Below are 8,817 nucleotides of genomic sequence, written 5' to 3'. Positions count from 1 at the left end.
GCCTCAAATATCACTGTCTGGAGAGATTTTGTTGAAATAATTTCAAAATGAATTTCTCAAATGTTTTCTGATCATTTTTGGTTAAAAAATATTCATATTTCCTTAAATAACAGTTTTGTTGACTGAGTGCTCACATCAATAGATATAAACAATTCACCAAAGTTTCATGCAATTTGGTGAAAGTGTTTTTGAATTAATGTCGACGATGGACGGACAGACAGACAGACGGACGGACAGACGGTCAATGGTATACCATAATATGTCCCTTAAACGGGCGTATAAAAAGTCAAAAAGAAACAATGAACAATGCCTTGATTCCCCAAAAAAGTAAAACATTTGTATAAATTTTAGACTAGACACCATCAAATTAAATCTTGAGAATATGGCCTCTGAAGTCTGCAGATGTTCATATCAAATGATGTACACATAAATATAAAAAAAAAAGTCTGCAGATGTTCATATCAAATGATGTACACATAAATATAAAAAAAAAAGTCTGCAGATGATCATATCACATGATGTACACATAAATACAGACAAAAACATGCAATGGTATAGTACCATTTGAATTAGTCGGTTTGATTTCATGTCAAGGATTAAAAATTTCTTAAGGGGTTTTGTGGAACCTTAAATGTATTGCCTGCTATAGCTGCTGTCAGTGTAATATAGAATTTAAGAATAGAGAGAGTCTATTTATCAGTAAAATACAGAAATTAAAAAAAGATGCTGTTTAATTTCTAAATAATTTACAAACTTATATTTGTATCTATCATACACCATTATAAGGATTTAATATTTGAATAATTTTTATTTCTAGAATTTTGGTTAATCATGAATAAATCATACAAAGAAATGAACATGCACAACAAGGTCATGCTTTTCTCCAACTGTTAATGATGTCTTTACACTAAATCCATTGGTGTGGATGTGTACTGATTGATATTTTAGTCTTAGATGCATAATTTTTTTATTAGTTTTTATTGTCTTTGAACTAACTGTCAGCAACTACTTAAAGCTTGTACTCTTTATCAGATCTGTACACGGTAGTGTTTTTTTGTTGTTGCGAGAATGTATAAGTACCCTTCTCCTTCCGGTCAGTTTTGTGTATTTGTTAGATGTATTTCTGCTTAGTATCAATCTGATGAGTTATTAGCCATCTTCAACTGATTTTAATAGTTTGTTATGTTGTACTGTTACACAACTGTCTCAGGTAAGGGGAGGGAGGGTACTGGAACCTTCAAACTAGTTTAACCCCAAACCCCTTGTTCTGTATATGGCTGTCCCACGTCAGGAGCCTGCAATTTAGCAATTGTCATTTGTTCATGCTATATATCATGTTTGTTTTTCGTTCATTATTTTGCTTTCTCGTTTTAATTGTTTTATAGCTGTAATTTCAGGGCCTTTCATAGCCGACTATGCTCATTGTTGAAAAATTTCACATTTACAAAGGTAAAAGTGACGACAACCAAATTTAAACTTGATCTACGTTTTGTAGTAAATTAATCGTTGTGTACACATTTTATAACATAAGGTCCAGTCAAGCTAAAGTTAGGAGAATGGAGACTAATTTTGGAATGAATGTACAGCGGGTGAATAAATAATATTTAAAATAATCCCACTTTTTTGTGGAGAGTTGTCTCATTGGCAATAATACCACATGTTCTTGTAATTATGTTTACAACTTTTATCATTAAGAACCCTTGGTTCAGTGATATCCTTTAAAAACAGCAAACATTTTATTAAGGAAAAATGTCCTACAGCACATGCAAAGAGTGGAATAATCAACATGGTGATACAAAATCCATATATACAAGTATACCTGGATTCCTGCTACATAGTAATAGAAGGTTCACAATCATAAAAAAGAAGTCTCCTTTGTTGTAATTTTTTATAGTTCCCAACTGACCTCACCAACAACCCCCAGGCTAAGGTCAAGATATGAGCCAGTTCCTGTATCGGATGCTCCTTATAACTAGCTATGTAGGAATTACAGAAGGATCGAATCAATAATGTCAACAAACTTTGAAAAAAGAAATGCCGAAAATTGGGAAATGTGAAGTAAAAGTACAATGCAAGTTCCTCTGTCTTCCCCAAGAAGCCCCTGAATCAAGTCTACTTCATATGTAAAAATGAAAGATAGGGTGGATATCTAAAACCAGCAGCATACTTGTCCCAATGGCAATCATACCACATCTGATGTTTATATGTAAATGTGATTTGAATATGAAATATTAGGTCATTGCTCCATTGTTAAAGACCCTGTATCAATCTCTGTCATTTGGTCTTGATGAAGAGTTTGTCTATTGGCAATCATATCACATCTCCATATTTGTATTCTAGAACAGCATTTTATTGTTGAAGACAGTATGTTAACCTAATTATTATGTGTCTTGGCCATATTTTGTTGTTGGTAAGTAAATGCTGTCTCATTGACGTTAATTATCCCACATATCCTTTTATACATATGCTGAGTCATTTTTAGAACAATTACTAGATAAGATAAAGACTCCTTAAGAAAAAGATCTAGTTTTTCTTCAAAGCCAACTTGTCTTTGCTCTTTCTCTTTAGGTTTTTTTGGGTAGTGAAGGAATATAGCAATACCAGTTTTGAAGTCTCTACCTTTGACTCAGCTGGGGCGGGGAATAAAGGATTATTGAGACTGCTACAGGGGGATGACCAAGACTAGAAGAGGAGCATACTGTGAACCAACTCATTTTTCGGACAATTTATTTAATAGACTTCAAAGAAAAGAAGTAATTAAGCCGAATATAAATCACGAGAATTTCAAAATAGAATTGTCTGTTGTATGAAATAACCCGAAAAATTAGATAATCACGAAACATATCCATGTGAAATATGCTAAAAATGGCTATATGGTCGTTAAGTCTTTTCGTTTGAATTGTTTTACATTTGTGATTTCTGGGCCTTTTATAGCTGACTATGTGGTTTGGGCTTAGCTCATCGGTGAGGGCGGTACAGTTATCTATAGCTGTTAATTTCTGTGTCATTTAGTCTCTTGTGGAGAGTTGTCTCATTGGCAATCATACCACATCTTCTTTTTTTATATATACATGTAAGCAGAAAAAATCCTATGTGAAATATGAGAGAAATGGCGATACGCGAAAAAAAATATCAGCTGCAAATTATGATAGAAATGTCTATATGGTCGTTAGTTTTTTCGTTTGAATTGTTTTAAATATGTGATTTCTGGGCATTTTAAAACTGACTATGTGGTTGGGGCTTTGCTCATCGTTGAGGGCCGTACATTTACCTACAATGTATAGCTGTTAATAACTGTCATTTAGTCTCTTGTGGAGAGTTGTCTCATTGGCAATCATACCACCACATCTTTTTTTATATATACATGTAAGCAGAAAAAATCCTATGTGAAATATGAGAGAAATGGCGATACGCGAAAAAAAATATCAGCTGCAAATTATGATAGAAATGTCTATATGGTTGCAGTTTTTTCGTTTGAATTGTTTTACATATGTGATTTCTGGGCATTTTAAAACTGACTATGTGGTTGGGGCTTTGCTCATCGTTGAGGGCCGTACAGTTACCTACAATGTATAGCTGTTAATTTCTGTGTCATTTAGTCTCTTGTGGAGAGTTGTCTCATTGGCAATCATACCACATCTTCTTTTTTATATATACGTGGAAAAATTCCTATGTGAAATATGATAGAAATGGCGATACGCGAAAAAAAATATCAGCTGCGAAATATGCAAGAAATGTTGCTACGCAAAAAAAATATCAGCTGCGAAATATAATAGGCGCAACACAAATAAAATGTCCATAAAATAAGTTGGTTTACAGTAGTTGGTTCCTATAGAAATGTCAACTGTGTTACAAAAATAGGACATTAAATTGGTGATAAACTGAGTTTAAAAGAAAGGTGGTCATTAACTGTTCCCCATTAAATTGAAATTTGAATATTATAATAATGGTCAATCGAAATGCAAAGAACAAATGTAAAAAAAAATTCTAAAAGTGAAATTCAGTCTGAATTTTACATTTCATCACCCCAAAGAGATTCCTTATTTAACTGTCCCATTCTGAATTATAGGTATTAGGTACATATTTATCAGTAGTTAAATCATGTTAGACTAAATTTATGGCACTTTTTCTTTATTTGAAAGTTATTTATTAACGACAGTTAGTCTCAGCCCAATAAATTCTATTGTGCACACATACTTAATAAATACAAAGCAACCATATCCCTCCATCTTGTTAGTACCCCAAACCCTTATTAGAATGTCATACATCAATCTCTCTCTCCCTTGCGCCATCTATCACGCCACTAATACCTAACAACCTATTTAGGAAGTATCATGTTAGTAAACCCCCCAGGTTAGTGTTGATACTTCAAAAAATAAAAAGATTTTTAAATGAAGTACTAGACATGGAGGGACAAGTTTTTTAAAGAAATTAAAATATTTCATAAACTTAAATGAATGGATGTTACAATTTTCAGTGTAGCCAACTGGTTAGTGGAATAACCTTCATTAAGATTGCCAGAGACCAAAACTTTGTGAAGCCAAAAACAAAGTTTTTCATGATCATTAAAAAGCCAACCAAAAGAGATAATATTTCATTATCTCATAATTAATAAACTGGAAATTTAGAGGAATAAAAATAATAATTTAAATTTCTAAAAGCATTACTGCAGACCTTAATACTGATTCAGAATGAGAAAAAGGTTATAATTAATTAAATAATGAAATAATGTTGAAGAAGGAGAATTTTTTTTCATCTGAAAAAAGGAAAAAATGGCATAAGAAAACTATTGAAAAATTTAAAAAAAGAACTAAAACAAACTAGAGGCTCTCAAGAGCCTGTGTCGCTCACCTGATTCTACTTTGGTTTTGGAAATCATAACGGATACCCTAATGATGATTGAGGCCAAATTTGGTTTAATATTAGCCCCGTAATTAAATAAAAAATCTTGGGGTATGACTATTTCCCATAGGGTCTTATGTTAAACTAAGTCCCCTGCTGGCAGCCATCTTGAAGGATGGTTCGGCTACAAAGTAACAACACTTAGTCAGCACCTCATTAGGAACATTCATGCCATGTTTGGTTTCATTCTATTCAGTGGTTCTCTAGAAGAAAACATTTGTATGTATTTCCCATAGGGTCCTATGTTAAACTTACTCCCCCTGCTGGCAGCCATCTTAGGAGACAAATCAAACTAAGTTCCCCTCTGGTAGCCATCTTGGATGATTGCATGGCTACAAAGTAACAACACTTGGTCAGCACCTCATAAGGAAAATTCATGCCATGTTTGGTTTCATTCCATTCAGTGGTTCTCTAAAAGAAGACATTTGTATGTATTGTCAATAGGGTCCTATGTTAAACTAAGTCCCTCTCTGGTGGCCATCTCGGATGATGGATAGTCTTCAAAGTATCAACAATTGGTCAGCAGATCATAAGGAACATTTATTCCATGTTTGGTTTCATTCCATTCAGTGGTTCTTTAAAAGAAGACATTTGCATATATTGTCCATTATGGTCCAATGTTAAACGAAGTCCCCCACTGGCGGCCATCTTGGATGATGGATCAGCTACAAAGTAACAATACTTGGTCAGCACCTCATAAGGAACAATCATGCCATGTTTGGTTTCATTCCATTTACTAGTTCTCTAGAAGTTCAAAATGTAAAAAGTTAACGACGACGACGGACAACGACAACGGACGCCAAGTGATGAGAAAAGCTCACTTGGCCCTTTGGGCCAGGTGAGCTAAAAATGTTGACATTGCTATGGGAACCCTGCCCCTTTTAAGACAGACTTCATACAGGCACTTATCAAGGATAAAAAGAATCAAGCATTATCCCTTAATTTCACATTCCACAATGTAGGCGATCTCTTTTAATATAGATAACTCAAAAGTTGATCACACCTAACCCACTGAACCAGAAGAAGGATACAACAGATACGGATACTGTGCTTCAAAACTTGCCGTCGCCCAGAAACTATCAGCAAGGACCAGCTGAGAGCTAATAATTTGACAAAAGAGACTTCAACTTCCTGATTGTGAACTTTTCTTATGTAGCAGCAATCCAATTATACCTGAAAATGAATTTCATGTCTCCTTGCTGATTATTCCACTCTTTGCATCTCATTCATGTAGGTATTTCCTTTAAAAAAAACAGTTGCTGCTTATGCTTAAAAAGAAACTTCTAAAACAATGGTTGTTAATGATCAAGTTGATTGAAAGTCACTCTTTACATGATTTATTGATTATAAAAATTCTAGATGTGAAAAAAATAATCATATACAGTCAAACCTGCCTTAAGGTCACCCACCACCTTGTTTAAGAGGTCAACTATCTCTTAACGGTCTCTTGGTGACCCTCTCAAGCATTTTCTCTATATATTTACTCATTGCAGTGGTCACCTGTCCGATGCGGTCACCTTATTTTATGCACGAAATCATCATTTTACTGTTTTTAATTACAATTATAATCATGATGAAAAATAATATGTGTTCAGTATCAAAATCAAAATGAGAATCAGAACCCGTTTCACGGTTTGCAACATAGATCTTGCAATAGGAAGTAAATTTGTGAATCCTTGTATTCCACTCCCTTCAATAAATACCATTGAAAAGCATTTCACAGACTTGTTTATCCAATTATATCAACACCTTTAAATCAATAAATGTCTTCTTCAAATTGACAGTGCAAGAGTCCACCCTTTAATATTTGTCTGCTCACACAAACGAACGAACGAACGATAAATCTTCCAACTAAAACACTAAACCAAGTTGCATTCCCAGCCACAGAAACTCTTTTTAAAGGTCACTTTTCTCGAGCCGTCCCTTTTGATACTTCCCATGAGTGACATGCTTAAAACAGGTTTGACTGTACAAGATCCTTAATACTTATACCCATAGGGTCCTATGTTAAACTAAGTCCCTCTCTGGCGGCCATCTCGGATGACTGATCAGCTTCAAAGTAACAACACTTGGTCAACACCTCATAAGGAGCATTCATGCCATGGTTTGGTTTAATTCCATTTAGTGGTTCTCTAAAAGAAGACATTTGTATATATTGTCCATTATGGTCCAATGTTAAACGAAGTCCCCCACTGGCGGCCATCTTGGATGATGGATCAGCTACAAAGTAACAATACTTGGTCAGCACCTCATAAGGAACAATCATGCCATGTTTGGTTTCATTCCATTTACTAGTTCTCTAGAAGTTCAAAATGTAAAAAGTTAACGACGACGACGGACAACGACAACGGACGCCAAGTGATGAGAAAAGCTCACTTGGCCCTTTGGGCCAGGTGAGCTAAAAATGTTGACATTGCTATGGGAACCCTGCCCCTTTTAAGACAGACTTCATACAGGCACTTATCAAGGATAAAAAGAATCAAGCATTATCCCTTAATTTCACATTCCACAATGTAGGCGATCTCTTTTAATATAGATAACTCAAAAGTTGATCACACCTAACCCACTGAACCAGAAGAAGGATACAACAGATACGGATACTGTGCTTCAAAACTTGCCGTCGCCCAGAAACTATCAGCAAGGACCAGCTGAGAGCTAATAATTTGACAAAAGAGACTTCAACTTCCTGATTGTGAACTTTTCTTATGTAGCAGCAATCCAATTATACCTGAAAATGAATTTCATGTCTCCTTGCTGATTATTCCACTCTTTGCATCTCATTCATGTAGGTATTTCCTTTAAAAAAAAACAGTTGCTGCTTATGCTTAAAAAGAAACTTCTAAAACAATGGTTGTTAATGATCAAGTTGATTGAAAGTCACTCTTTACATGATTTATTGATTATAAAAATTCTAGATGTGAAAAAAATAATCATATACAGTCAAACCTGCCTTAAGGTCACCCACCACCTTGTTTAAGAGGTCAACTATCTCTTAACGGTCTCTTGGTGACCCTCTCAAGCATTTTCTCTATATATTTACTCATTGCAGTGGTCACCTGTCCGATGCGGTCACCTTATTTTATGAACGAAATCATCATTTTACTGTTTTTAATTACAATTATAATCATGATGAAAAATATATGTGTTCAGTATCAAAATCAAAATGAGAATCAGAACCCGTTTCACGGTTTGCAACATAGATCTTGCAATAGGAAGTAAATTTGTGAATCCTTGTATTCCACTCCCTTCAATAAATACCATTGAAAAGCATTTCACAGACTTGTTTATCCAATTATATCAACACCTTTAAATCAATAAATGTCTTCTTCAAATTGACAGTGCAAGAGTCCACCCTTTAATATTTGTCTGCTCACACAAACGAACGAACGAACGATAAATCTTCCAACTAAAACACTAAACCAAGTTGCATTCCCAGCCACAGAAACTCTTTTTAAAGGTCACTTTTCTCGAGCCGTCCCTTTTGATACTTCCCATGAGTGACATGCTTAAAACAGGTTTGACTGTACAAGATCCTTAATACTTATATCTTTATATTCAAATTTTCAGCAGTATCATATTTTTTTCTCCATCTTTTTTTTTTCTTTCATTTTTCTTAAATATATACTGCCGTCCCAACAAAAGATGTGTAATATAAAGACTAGATTCATGGGAAATTCTAAAATTTCATATTTTATCAAAATTTTTACCTTAATTGCAATGGGCCTGTTTAAAAAGAATCTACTGAATAAATAAATTATAATTAGGGTTTAAAAGATAAAGTTGAAAGTCAATTCCTCCCATGATTCTAAACTAAAATTCTGTATGTGGTTAAACTGCAATGAGTCATCTGCAGACTTCCTTTCTGGAAGCATGTGCATTAAAAAATAAAGGAAATAGACCTTCAGCCTTATAAAA

Source organism: Mytilus californianus, unplaced genomic scaffold, assembly GCF_021869535.1.
Source record: "Mytilus californianus isolate M0D057914Y unplaced genomic scaffold, xbMytCali1.0.p SCAF_10, whole genome shotgun sequence".
Taxonomy (NCBI): domain Eukaryota; kingdom Metazoa; phylum Mollusca; class Bivalvia; order Mytilida; family Mytilidae; genus Mytilus; species Mytilus californianus.
Note: the sequence above shows the minus strand (reverse complement) of the source record.